At 35.4% G+C, this 14,063-nt stretch overlaps 1 non-coding gene across 1 annotated transcript; it reads left to right on the forward strand.

Annotated features, from left to right (window-relative positions):
- The first annotated feature begins 13,263 nt into the window (after positions 1-13,263).
- Positions 13,264-13,336, forward strand: Trnay-gua (transfer RNA tyrosine (anticodon GUA)). The gene has a single exon. It is a non-coding gene; the product is annotated as a tRNA-Tyr (tRNA).
- The last annotated feature ends 727 nt before the right edge of the window (positions 13,337-14,063 follow it).

Raw genomic sequence — 14,063 nt, forward strand, 5'->3', positions numbered from 1 at the left:
GTGAAATTATATTAAATTTATGATATTCCAAAAAGGTAATCTAAGAAAGCTGTGTGGTGGAAACTGTATATGTCTTCAAGAAGTGTTAATAATCAAATTAGGCTCAGAAAAGTGCAAACGGAGTTCACTTCCATTTTTAGGTAAAATTACTTTTTTTATATTATATACCTAACTTTAACCATTACTTGAATAATGCTACATTCGCAGAATTTTTATCTTAAGTTCGAGTGTTTGGAAGACACAAACTGGCTGCACTGTGCAATAAGCTCTTCACTGCCCTATCATTTCTAAAGTAAATGACCTTTAGTTAATTTTTAAAGCAAAATTAAAACAGTAAGTTGCGAAAACATTTCCATGATAAATATCATAAAAATACACAAAATGCAAAAAGCACAAAATAAAACCTCCACTAAAATTAAAGTTGCATCAAAACAGTCACAAAAAATTATAACTTCAATTTTCAAAGCATTTGAATGCACATTTCCGGTTAAATGTGACGTAAACATTATCTGATGGTTTTAAAATAAATATAAAACCGCATAACGTGTTCAGTATTCGGAATTATTAAGTGAACAAACTCAAATCGCATTTGATGTTGTATATTCTGACAAATTTTTATTTCTTGATTTTTTTGGAATGGCAGGATACAGGAGCGACAGTTCATTTCATGGTAAGTGATAACCGTCGCACATTCTCAAGCGGAACCGAAGAAATCACAGGATTGCTGGCCTTCAAGGTAGGTGTAACCTTTTTTTTTTGTCGTATTGTCCTGTATACACTACCCATGGTTTTCCATCCCATAGCTTGGTTATACTTGGAAAAAGTGCATTGAAACCCGAACTGAAGTGGGTTGCTAATCATCCAACTGGTTATGATTATATTTTAGGTTATGACGTGTGGTACGATGGTGCAGTTCGGCTCTAGGATGTCTAGGTCAAACAGCTCTTCGGAATACTTCCGCGAAATGCCATTGAAACACAAAATAATCACTGTTGAACTATTGCAGTTTCCATTACCAAAGTTTATAGCAGAAGTACATATTTTTATCCAAAAATTTTCTTCGAAAAAAAAGAAGAGCTTAATTTTCCCCACGACCAAATTCAACAACTAAAAGTGTTCGAACGTTCAAGAAACGGGGCTGCCATTACTGTCACTAATTACACGACTCTTCAACAAGTGCAATAAATCAAGGTGTAAATAGGTTACGTGCTATTTTAATTACAGCTGAAACGACGTTCAGCAAGCGTCTGTGCCCTCATCAAATTGAGGGTGATTTTTTACCTGTATAAAACTCTTATGTTACATTTATTTAACAAAATGTGGGTACTTGTATATTTGTCTACTGAAAGACTGGAGTAAATGAGTCCCCTCCTCACAGTGCCGACGATGCTTGATCTTTGAGATTTCTATTAACCTAGAGTAAAGCGCTTTATAAAACTCAAAGATGCCTCTGGGTACTCATTTTTCCTTTAACTCGACTCTTACCGATAATGAAGGACATCACCGAAGTAAGTTCAGACGGTGAGTTGTTAGGCATGCTCTGTTTCCTAGGATTGTAATAAGTCGAGCAAAATGGCATTTTCCCATCGTGCTCATAAAGTGTGCCCGTTTATTCCAGCACACAGACTCAAAAGGCGTAGTTCCAAACGCCTGGAAGTAAGTCCTTGTCCATTGATCCCAAAAAAGGCAACATTGGATCAGGCTACATGCCTATTGCCGTAATCTTCTTGCTCCAATATTATGGAACGAAAGTTAATCAATGATCTATCGTACGGCTTTCGCCATGTTAGATTAGCTGGCGACATTTTAAAATTTCTTGCACCTATATGGGCGGTTTCGTAGTGGCTTTCGATCGTGTTTGCATAAGGCGCTTCTATCGAAATTTGAACCATAATGTAGACTTTTTCATAGCTTTTGTAAATGAATCATCAGCATCCTCTTGGAGGTACTTCCAGGTGCACTCCCCTTAATGTCTCGTCTTAATTAGTATCAGCCGCAGAAATCTGAAGGCAAAGCTAAATAAACTTCGAAGAAATTGTAAAGAACAAAGTTGACATACTTCGACCGACACATTTTCGAAATTTCTGGAGGAGTTTAAAATCAAGGAGAATGTCCGATACTAGGGAGTGTATATTTTAATAACAGTAGACAAGTGTCATAAATATTCATAACTAAAGCTTTTCTTCGAATTCGCTATAATATTATTTTACAAGATCTAAATAATGAACCGCTTTCTGTATTGAAATACGCTTCGTATTTCTAAGTACCCGGACTTAAAACTTATGAGCCAGTCTTAAGTTTTGAACGATATAATTAACTTAATTCAATAGTATTAGTTAGTGTCTGTTTATAATGGAACGAATGACTTAATCTACGTATATCATGGGGAAATTTATAACTAGTTTTGATGGGAATGAGTTCCCTTTGCACCAAATTAGAAATTCCAGCAGCCATATGTGAAAATACCGATTATAGATGTGTGTCTGCTTCGACAATCTGTTTGAATTCGGATAAGCGAGTGATTTGCCCACTATAGCCTGGGTGGGGATGCCATCTCGGAGCCAACGGGCATGCTTGGTTTTGTTCGGATATCCTCCCTAGTGAGTGGTGAAATTTTACAACACGGAAGCTCCGTGTCAGAGATCGGAGGCACTGAAGAGGATATAACTTCACGTATCGATAAATCAAGCGCAACTTTTGCACTTTTGTGTATGGCAAACACGGAAAGTAATACGGTGAGTAAGCTCAAGATAATCCGGTCCAACGTGAACACCGAATTGTTGAATGGGTGTGTGACGTGAAAGGTCACTAATTTCATCTCTCATCAAATTCAGGCTTACATTAGCCGATGCTTATCGCCTGAGTCAGGTATCCTATGTATTCACTGGTCCGTCAAAATTTCCAAAGATCATCTTTGGCAACGTTGTCATGATGGACTGTCCCACGACAGATCAAACGCCGCAAATGGAGCTGGACAGTCACCACACTCCAACGATATACCGAGGCAAGCCCTAGAATGGAACCCTCAAGCAGATTGCAAACGTGGCCATCCAAAGCAAACTTGGCGGTGGACTGTCATTGACGAAGCGAAAGACATTGGAAAGACCAATAGTGAGATCAAAAGAGATGCTCAGGACCAATCGCGATAAAGATGCACTGTGGATTCCCTCTACCCCAGCAAGGGGTCACAGGAAATTAAGAAGAAAATATTTTTCAGGTAACTAATAATAATAAAATTATTTATCACGCGAGTTGATGTAGACATGTTTAGACATACATTCGCAACTACTCGCAGGAAGCGCTTGACTGACTAAACTGTCGCGACAGCACTTGCAACGGGGCTTTCACTTGCAAGCTGCTGTCAAACAGACTGTCGGACATTTTTCGCACAAATTATCTTGCAGGTTTAAACGCGGCCTAACGCTATTTTTCTGGTTGCACCTTTGTTATGGAAATCTTATGAATTTCTTTGATGGCTTTGACATTTAAGTACTATGCCTAGTCATCGCAGAGCTCCCCCAAAAGTGAGTATTATTGCTTTACTATGTTCATTAATCTTAATAAAATTATAATTATAGCATGAATATGATATTTTTTAATTGTTTTTAATTGAAATAAGGGACAAGACGAGCAGGACGTTCAACTGATGGTAATTGATGCGCCCTGCCCATAACAATGTAGTGGCACTCAGGATTCTTGAAAAAAACCAAAAATTCTGAGCGGCACTACAATTGCGCTCGTCACCTAGAGACATAAGATGTTTCTCTCATTCTCAAGTCTCATTTACCCAGTATCTTCTCTAGCTACGGCGCCTTTCAGACCGAAACAGTAATATTTACACATTACTGCTTCACGGCAGAAATAGGCGCCATTGTGGTGCCCATAATCTAGCCGGCATCCTGAGCCTGTAAAAATGAGAGTCATAGTAGTCGATCCTATATCTGGCATCTCATTTGGTTTTAGTTATTTTCTATTGCAGATCTCAAGGCTTCGTTGTAATATTAAATGGTCTTTAATCAATTATATGACTTTTACCACCTTTTTTCAGTATTATCAAATAATTAATTTTAGGCATGTTATAATTTTTCAAGTTTAATTCCTTTTAAAATTAATTTAGTTTGTTATCATCACTGAATAAAGCATTTGATTATTTTTTAGAAAGGATAGTTCAGACAATTTGTTTATAATTTTATTTAAAAAAAAATAACATTCTATAGCAATCAGATCTTAGCATTTATTCTTATTTTTCCATTTTGTATTTTCAGGTCATATTTTTTTGCCAAGGTTTTTGACCTCCTCTTCTGATATGTCGTATTTCTGCTAGATATCTGTCATCTTATATATATTTGATTATCATTTTATTATTATTTCATTTGGTTTGGCCTTCTTTTGTTTTTTTTTATTAATAAGATAGATTTTTACATTAATTCTCTCTGTACTGTAGAGACTAAGCATTATGTATTCATCTACTCTTCTCTCTGTAACTGATGCTGTTTTTACTTGTCTTTTTAAGATTGTATCAAAAAACGTATCAATCTTTTCGCTTTATCGTGTCTGGTTTTATTTCTATGATAAATAATGTATTTATTGATGAGTTTCTTGCACCGCTTCTTCTCTCTCAGAGCGCCATTTGTTTCCGAAGCGGTAGTAGTATCTAGTGTATTAGAAATGATATCAAAAATAATTCTAAAGGAATCAATTTTGAGAAACTAAATGCGGAATGCCTTTTATGTCGTCAGTGGGCTCAGTTCGCTTAGTTCTATCCACAAATTACAAGCCCCAAACTAGGGAAATAATGTTTAAAGTCAACATATATTTTTAAACCTACATAAAAAAACACATATACGTCACACAAATGTTTGCGCACCCAATGGGATTCGGACCACTCGGATCCACTTTATTATTAATTAGGTAATTAGCAAATGAACTATCAAAGAGTTTGTGTTGTAGTTACAATAATATCTATAATATATTATCGCGCACTTCTGTTATAATTTTTTTCTTTATTAATGAAATTTTACTTTAAATGAAAATATATTCTTACAATCGAAGGGCTTTCAGTTCGATTTTGGTGCAGTATCAAAGTATCAATACGACCTGTATGGCCGATTGGTTAGCGATCCTACCTACTAAGCTAGAGGTCCCGGGTTCGAATCCCGGTAGTTGCAAGCATTTATATGATGAATATGGATGTTTGTTTCCGAGTCATGGATGTTTATATGTATGTTGATGTGTATGTTTATGTATATTTATGTGTGTTTAAGTAATTAAATTGTATTAAATTTTTCGTTGCACCCATAACACAGGCTATATGCCTAATTTGGGGGAAGATAATTTGTGTAAAAAGTGTGTCAATATTATTATTATTATCAATGCAGAGTGTGTGTACTTACTATCGTTTGATATCTTCATGCAAAAAAAGGGTCTGTTCTTGCAAAGAAAAACTAATAATGTTTATTTTGAACCGACTTCAATAAAGAAGGAGGTTCTCAATTCTTGCATGCAGCGCCGCGGCTTCCACTGCCCTCGGCTGACACTGCTCTTAGCACATTTTTGAATGAACACGTAGGGCGCTGTAACTACTCTGCGTGTAGTTAGTCTACAGACTGCACGTATAAAAAGACTGGCAGTATGCTCTAAACAGAGTTAATTTGACCTGCATAGTACACCGTGCAATTACATCTCGTAATTAGAAAAATGAACTATCAACGTCGGCAACGCTGAACGTGAGTCCTCCTTTTCCATAAAAAAACTAAGGCTCAAAAGAATTGATTCCAGTTTTCACTTAGGGCGCATAGTAGATATTAACTTGCAGAAAAACACCTACGATTACCAACCATGCGATAATTCTAAGTTGTTCATCACAGTCATATATGTTATAGTCAAGAGACAAGACGCTACAAGAGCTTTGACAAACTTGATGAGATTTGAATATGCGGCCGCCCACTTTACATCGGATTCACGTTTTATGACAAACATTACATAATTGTAGATTTTACAACGAGTGTACAAAACGAACCATTTTTCGACTTTACTATCAAAGATTTACCAAAAAGTCTATTTTTTCTCTTTATGTATTATTTGTATACGTATATAGATTTTCATGTGAATTTGCAAACGTAAGATGTTTGACTAAGGAAAATAATGAAAAAAAGTCACGTAATACCTACACAGGAGAAAACAATTTATGCACAGTGAGTTTAGGAAACTGCAATCAAAGCTAAATTCTGTTCGGGAAGGTAAAGTTTGATACGTGTAAGAGAGAGGTTTGTGGAATTGAACTGGACTCTCTTGAGATTTGTTTCAAGTATTAGCTAAATTAAGAGCCAGAACTTATAAGCTCTGCGCTTGGGGATCTGCTAGTTCGAAATTTAAATTATCGTTAGAGTCATGATTAAGATTTACGATACTATTGTACGAATGCTTTCCCGTAGATATTTGAATATGGTTATTTGAAAATGGAGTGCTATTTAATGGTGTGGTTTGTTGTTATGAAAAAAAGGAATGATACAAGCGGGACTTTCAGCTGACGCCCCTCCCATTATAATGCAGTGTCGCTCAGGATTCTTGGGAAACAAAAAAATTCTGAGCGACACTACGATTGTGCTCGTCACCTTGAGACATGAGATGTTAGGTCTCATTTGCCCAGTAATTTAGCTACGGTGTGCTTCAGACCGAAACACAATAATGTTATATATATTTTATCATGGCATCCTGTGCAAAGGAGCCTCCCACTGGTGATAGTGACAATGATAATAATTCAATCAAATTCATTCAATTTCTCATCAATTCAATTTTTCATCAATGATTTCTTAAGAATATGTCACGTAAAATTATGGTCCGTAAACCGACTTTATAGACGACCCATATAGCCCAGTGATTAGTGACCCTGCCTACTGAGCTAGAGCTTCCGGGTTCGAATCCCGGTATGTGCAAACATTAAAGGTATAAGATTTTCATAAGAGGTGTATTAAATTAAATCTTTATTAAGTTATTTTATACTTTTGAGTTTTTGAAGTCGGTTTTTCTAAACATAGTTTATTTTTATATTTCTCTATATTTAGTGTAATTAATTAGGGAAACTATAATATATCGTTACTCTTTATTGTCATATATTAAAAACTTCACATCCCATCCCATATTTCACATTCTTGTGAGACACTGAAATACCGTGAAAATCGTTTGTTAGCTATGAATGAGGCAGCCTAAGACCCAATTTTCGGCAAACGGGTTAATAATATATATAATTGAAAACTCCTAAAAACTAGTACTATCAGTCAAGCTATAATAAAATCATCCACGATAACAAAATCATCGTAAAATATGTTCATAAAATGAAAACTACTGGGCCAAACTATGTCAATTTTTGGGACCAAATGGCAAACATTCAGCATCAAACTAAAGAAGAATTACGAAAATCGGATCATAAATCTCAGAGTAATCGGTGTACATACATAAAAAATACTGATCGAATTGAGAACAATAATTATTTTTTTTAATAAGTTCAACAATCATTAATCTTTCTGACGATGTTTTTTTTAACATCAAGTATACGCACACTATAATTTTTATGTACGATTATATGCGACAAGACATTGATATTTTGATACGTCCTAGTAGAACATACCTACGCCCTTAAGGATGTGTTGCACATGAATTTTTAAGAACGATAAATGTTGTTATTTCTTTGTTAGTATGGCAAATAAGAGACGAAATAAAGTTATTTTTGTTAAACGATAAACACGCCACAAGTTAGGATATCATCGCCTGGATGTGTGGCGGTCCTCCACAGTACGGTTTTCAAGGAGCTTTCTTCCACGTACTACAAAGCTGTGGAATGAGCTTCCTTGTGCGGTGTTTCTGGGACGATACGACATGGGTACCTTCAAAAAAAAGCGCGTACTCCTTCCTTAAAGGCCGGCAACGCTCCTGTGACTCCTCTGGTGTTGCAAGAGATTGTGGGTGGCGGTGATCACTTAACACCAGCTGACCCGTAGGTACGCTCGTTTGTCCTCCTATTCCATAAAAAAAACGATTAAAGCAAAAAACAAATTTATTTCTTATACTTTCCTTCTATGTGGAAAATATGAAATATTGAAAATTTTAGAGTTTTGCTCCAACTTCAGTTCTAGAGCTGACCAGAATCAATCTACTCATAGTACCGCAGTAGAGCTGCTTGAATTTATGATCGATGGAGTGTTCTGTAAATAACTGGTTTCCTTAGTGGTAAAGGGTTGCTAGCCTTCACTGTATATATTGTTGGCAGCTTCATAACAACCGTCCGTGCAAAAACCATCCTAATCTAATGGATGTTGGGTTTATTATTGTGTGATTATCAATATATTCTTACCAGTGGGAGGCTCCTTTGCACAGGATGCCGGCTATATAAGGATTACCACAACGGCGCCTATTTCTGCCATGAAGCAGTGTAATATGTAAGCAATATTGTGTTTTAGTCTGAAGGGCGCCGTGGCTAATGAAATTACTGGACAAATGAGACTTTACATATTATGACACAAGGAGACGAGCGCAATTGTAGTGCTGCTCAGAATTATTGGGTTTTTCAAGAATCCTGAGTGGCACTACATTGTAATGGGCAATCAGCTGAACGTCATGTTCGTCTCATCCCTTATTGTCATAAAAAGAAATATCTTCTTCGATCAATAAAAAAATCTAATTTTACAACACAAATCGATTCTGGAAAATTAATTTGAATGCTTTGCTTGATGAGTTTAGTAAAAACGTTTTACATTATCTGTAGACATTAAATGTGATTGAGCAAGTATAACTATGATCGTACTGAAGTGTCCTTTTAATTGTTGGGTATAAGACCTCAATTATCAGCTGAAGTGTCACTTCGTCGCAAGCCCCGGAGACTGTTCAAGTACCGTCTGAGATAATATTTGGTTAGAATTCTCTTTTCTTACAACATGTGTCCCTAGGATAATGGACTAACAGACTCTTGTCATTGCATTACCAATGAATTACATAGTAATCATAAAATATTGAAAACAGTCTTTTTTTTTAAAGTATTTATGTAATTAAAATTAAAACGGCTAACAAGATAGCTGCACAGATAGGTCTTATAAAGTTTAAGTGGTTGTTATTGTATTTAAAGCTACATATTGATACAATATATACATAATGAATTTGAATTTAAATTACAATGCCGCTAAAACCAGGCTGTTAAATTGTAGGAAATGAAGTCTATTGACAATCTATCGTTTAATTATTATAATATCACTGGTGAAATTGTTATATCAATTTGACGATATACCTGCGATATATTTTATATTTGTTTTTTTTTATATGAAAATAAGGGACGAAACGAGCAGGACGATGATGGTAATTGATACACCCTACTCATAACAATGCAGTGCCGCTCAGGATTCATGAAAAACCCAACAATTCTGAGCGGCACTACAATTGTAGCGCTATTGCGCTGGTGACCTTGAGACATAAGATGTTTAGTCTCATTTGCCCAGTAATTTCACTTGCTACGGTGTCCTTCAGACTTAAACACAATAATGCTCACATATTATTGCTTCACGGCAGAAATAGGCGCTGTTGTGGTAGCCATAATCTAGCCGGCTTACTGTGCAAAGGAGCCTCCCACTGGTGATGAATAGGTTCTTAAATAATTCAATTTAACTTTCGATAGTTTATGTAGTAGCTAATCTATTTTCTTAATCAAAGTTACGGGGGTTTTACTGACCCGTCAACCAAAGCATACACTAAATTATATAAAAAAATTTGAATATTAATATATATACTATGTATACCTAATCGTCTGCTTCTATAAGTATATTTAGAACAGTGATAGAGTTATCATTCTTATAAATCATTAACGTCTAACAAAGGGTCAATTCTTTCAGACGCCAAATAATAAAGTAGATAAATAAAGCGCCGGAGATACTGATATTACTGGGCAAATGAGACGTGACATCTTATTTCTCAAGGTGACGAGCGCAGTTGTAGTGCCGCTCAGAATTTTTGAGTTTTTCGATCATCTTAAGCGGCACTGCATTGTAATGGGCAGGACGTATCAATTACCATTAGCTGGACGTCCTGCTCGTCTCGTCTGTTATTTTCATAAAAAACAAATAGATCTTCTACAAATCCACAGTACGCGCAGTTTACCCAACCAATGACCATTCAGTGCCCGCAAGCCTCAGTTCGTACTCGGAGTACTACTATGTTATAAGGATGGATATATTGTACCGATTTTAGTTTTGAATTCGAATGTATCAGCGTAAAATTGGTTTGCTCGTAATGAAATGTCAACTACATCGGCGCTTTGCCGCTACTAAATGTTCTTTCCACGTAGATACGTGAAGGATTAATGGTCCACTTAATTTCCGCAGTTTCAACGTGACCGATCGTCAAATTTGCAAATTGGTTTCTTTTGTCACTCCTCACCATTGATGAACTGAGTTTAATTAAAACGAATTCAATAAACTCTTGCTCTAAATTGATTCCGTTGTCAAAAAGCTGGCAAATTGCGTGAGCTTATTAATTCTTTTTACAACGAACATTTAGCAGATTCATTACAATTATAGTAATACTAAAGCATTGTTACTAACTTTAACACTAACATTATTAATTGTGAATTTAAGAAATTTTAAAAACGATGAATTTTTTGATAAAGAAATAATTCAAATAGATGAATGGTAATTACGCTAAATATTTAAAATAAGCATTACAGGGCAACCAGGGATACTGCCCGGGGTCTCCACAAAGAAGTGCTCTTCATATTAGAGACCTCGCTAAAAAAATCAAATTCGGACTAGCCTTCCGTAATCGGCAAGTGCCAAAGGGCACTAGATTTTTCAGATACACCAAAATCGAAAGTACCGTATGGCACACTATTCCCTCAACAAGTTATTACCATTATTTTCATTTTATAAAACGGTTTATTTTGCATGATTTTATAGCCTGTTTTAGTAGCTTTCAGATACATTTATTCAAATTAATTAAGACACTCGATTCTGCAGCGGTAGATATCACATAGATATTAAAATTGTGAATATTTTTTTCTTTATTATTATTCTTGTATTTTTATTTTTTATATACCTCTCATTATATAAATTTAACATTTACATAACTTTATTAAGCCTTTACTTATTATATAAATTTTAACTTTTTGTACGACTTGTATTTGTGTACATTCTGTAAGTGCCTATAAATATAATTATGTGTATCCCTAGCACCTAAAACTTGTTTAATGTTAATGTATCACATGTAATTCTGTTGTTAGTTCATAAATAAATAAATAAATAAATAATTCATCCTAATTGTAAGCAATCTATTAATACAAGTAAAACAATACGCATTGACGGACGCTACGCACGCGCCAAAATCACGCCGATCTGAAGCACACCGCGGCGCGGGGCCAACTTTTCCTTGGTTATTTTTTACGATTATATTTATATGTTTGTTAAATAATTAAAGAATGATATTAGTATTACCAGTTATATAATATTTGAAATCTTCAACCAACTTCAAGTAGATACTATTAATTATATATTGCCTGTCACTTAATTCAGTCAATAGTCAAGTGAGTTAATTATGGTTTGTTTTAAACAGCAATGCTGCTAGTAGCGTTGGTAGTTTGGCACCTGGTATTAATGCACTTTCTTATTTTTGGCATTGTGATTTTGTAATTCAATGATTAATGTATTTGGCTATTACAAAATAAACTTGTTAAATTCATAATTGATATCAAATTGAAAGTAAGTGAAATAGGGTAATAAAACTAGACTTTCCACTATATACCTTCGTAGGGTACTGGAATTCTTTGGACATATTGCTCGTAAAGAGGGTCACAATCTTGAACAGCTGATGGTGACAGACAAGGTAGATGGCAAACTTCCCAGAGGACGACGTACCGCGAGAGTGTCGGACCAAATATGATCTTCTCTGATGCCCTTCAAGAAGTTAAGGATCGCAGCAGATGGAGGGAAATCGTACGAGAGAAATTGATGCAGCGGGGGAGTCACAACCCTCATTAATGAGGAAAACGACGCGAGGAGAGGGTAGTAAAAAGTACTACATGACTGGTGAAATCTCATCAAGGAGAAAATAGCTTTGACGCAGCACGAAAGTTATTTTATATATATATTTAAATTTATCCATGGAAACATGGATAAATTTATAAAACTCTGAGCTTCCTCTATCCATTTACTTGGTGACGTTCATTGCTTTTCATTTGAATATTTACACTTCATTTGTGTTATGTTTATAAATTTTGTTTACATGAGTACATAATATTTAAAAATATAAATTGTAAATCGTACAATATCCAAGGTAATATGATAAACATATTATATAATGGGAGGCTCCTTTGCACCGCATGCCGGCTAAATTATGGGTACCACAACGGCGTCTTTCTCTGCCATGAAGCAGTAATGTGTAAGCATTATTGTAATTCGGAATGAAGGTCGCCGTAGCTAGTGAAATTACTGGGCAAATAAGACTTAACATCTTATGTCTCAAGGCGACCAGCGCAGTTGTAATGCCGCTCAGAGTTTTTGGGTTTTTCATTGTAATGGGCACGGCGCATCAATGACCAATAGCTGAACGTCCTGCTCGTCTCGTCCCTTATTTTCATAAAAAATAGTATGGTAGGTAGGTACTTAATTTACCGCACGTTCACGCAAATTCTTATAAAATTCGTACTTCCTATGAAGCGCCCATTGCTCAATTTATTTCTAACACTAAATATAAAAGAGAAAATGGCATGACTGAATGTATGTGCTATTTGTACAAGCCTGCCATTTTCATATCAGGAATCTATTCACCTATTGTAGGGCCCCCTAATATATGGCCCGGTATGTGGCCACACACATATTCCAGAACGATAAGTGCCTCCATGAGAGCCCTGCTCAGGGTCCGTCTGTGACACAGTATATTAAAAAGATTCTTGTTAAAAGGGCCATGACCCCTTATCAAATGAATTATTTTAGGTAACTCGTAAACTCATCACGAGCTCGTGGTCTATGTTAGGGCAGAGTCTCTTTTTGCCATCTGTATTCACTCACCTCCATTCATTTTATTTTGTCACGTAGCTCAATGGTATGTTGCCTTATGACTGACCATTCAGATGGGAGGCAGGCTATTGGTTCTGATCCAATTGCTGTCAACTGCAAGTCCCCCTGTTGGGTTCTCCGTGCAGCTGTGTTTTTTATATCATATCATATATATATCATATCATATTTATATTTCAGGCTAATACAGCAAAATTAATTGGTCACATAATAACTCAAACGGTTAGCTCAGTTGGTAGAGCACTCGCAAGTAACGCGAGAGGTCGCGGGTTTGAGTCCCGCATCGTTCATAAAATTTTGTTTTCAAATTTTATTTGTGTATTAATCCTAGAAATGAGGGTTATCACTTTAAATACATAAGAAATTGTTTAGATTTGCAAGAGCGACATCTCAAGTCAATTTCCTAATATGCAAATATTGGGGTTGAGCAGGTTATCAACTGTAAAGTAAATCCTGTAGATGAAGCCACAACCTGAGAGTTGAACAAAGAATACAAGATTTTATGACGATACGTCACTCGAACGGTGAGCTCAGTTGGAAAAGCACTCGCACGGAATGCGAGAGGTCGTGGGTTCGAGTCCCGCATCGTACATAAAATTTTTGTTTCAAATTTAATTTGTGGTCATATAATTTTATTCTTATTGAAAATTAGCTTCAGAAATTTATTGCATCACAAACTGAATAAATTATCAATACTAAACAGTGCCAATATGTAACAGAAACCAACATTATGTACAAAATATTGTTGCATATTTGATTAGAGTAATAATTCACATACTTAATTAAGTCATTTGAATAATCGTTTTATCGAATTTTGCAATTAATGCAGTTTGAAAACATCAAATGTTATGTTGATGTTAAGCGTTGTGTTTCTCGTAGATAAAATATTATTTATAAATAATTGTGTATAGTAACAAAACAGAAATAAAATAAAATAGTTTATGTATTTAAATACATTGTGGTTATTATTATGGCTACAATTTTGTAGCGATTTTGGCTTTTCGCCATAAAATATTC

The sequence above is a fragment of the Leptidea sinapis genome, chromosome 5, assembly GCF_905404315.1.
Source record: "Leptidea sinapis chromosome 5, ilLepSina1.1, whole genome shotgun sequence".
In the NCBI taxonomy this organism is placed as follows: Eukaryota; Metazoa; Arthropoda; class Insecta; order Lepidoptera; family Pieridae; genus Leptidea; species Leptidea sinapis.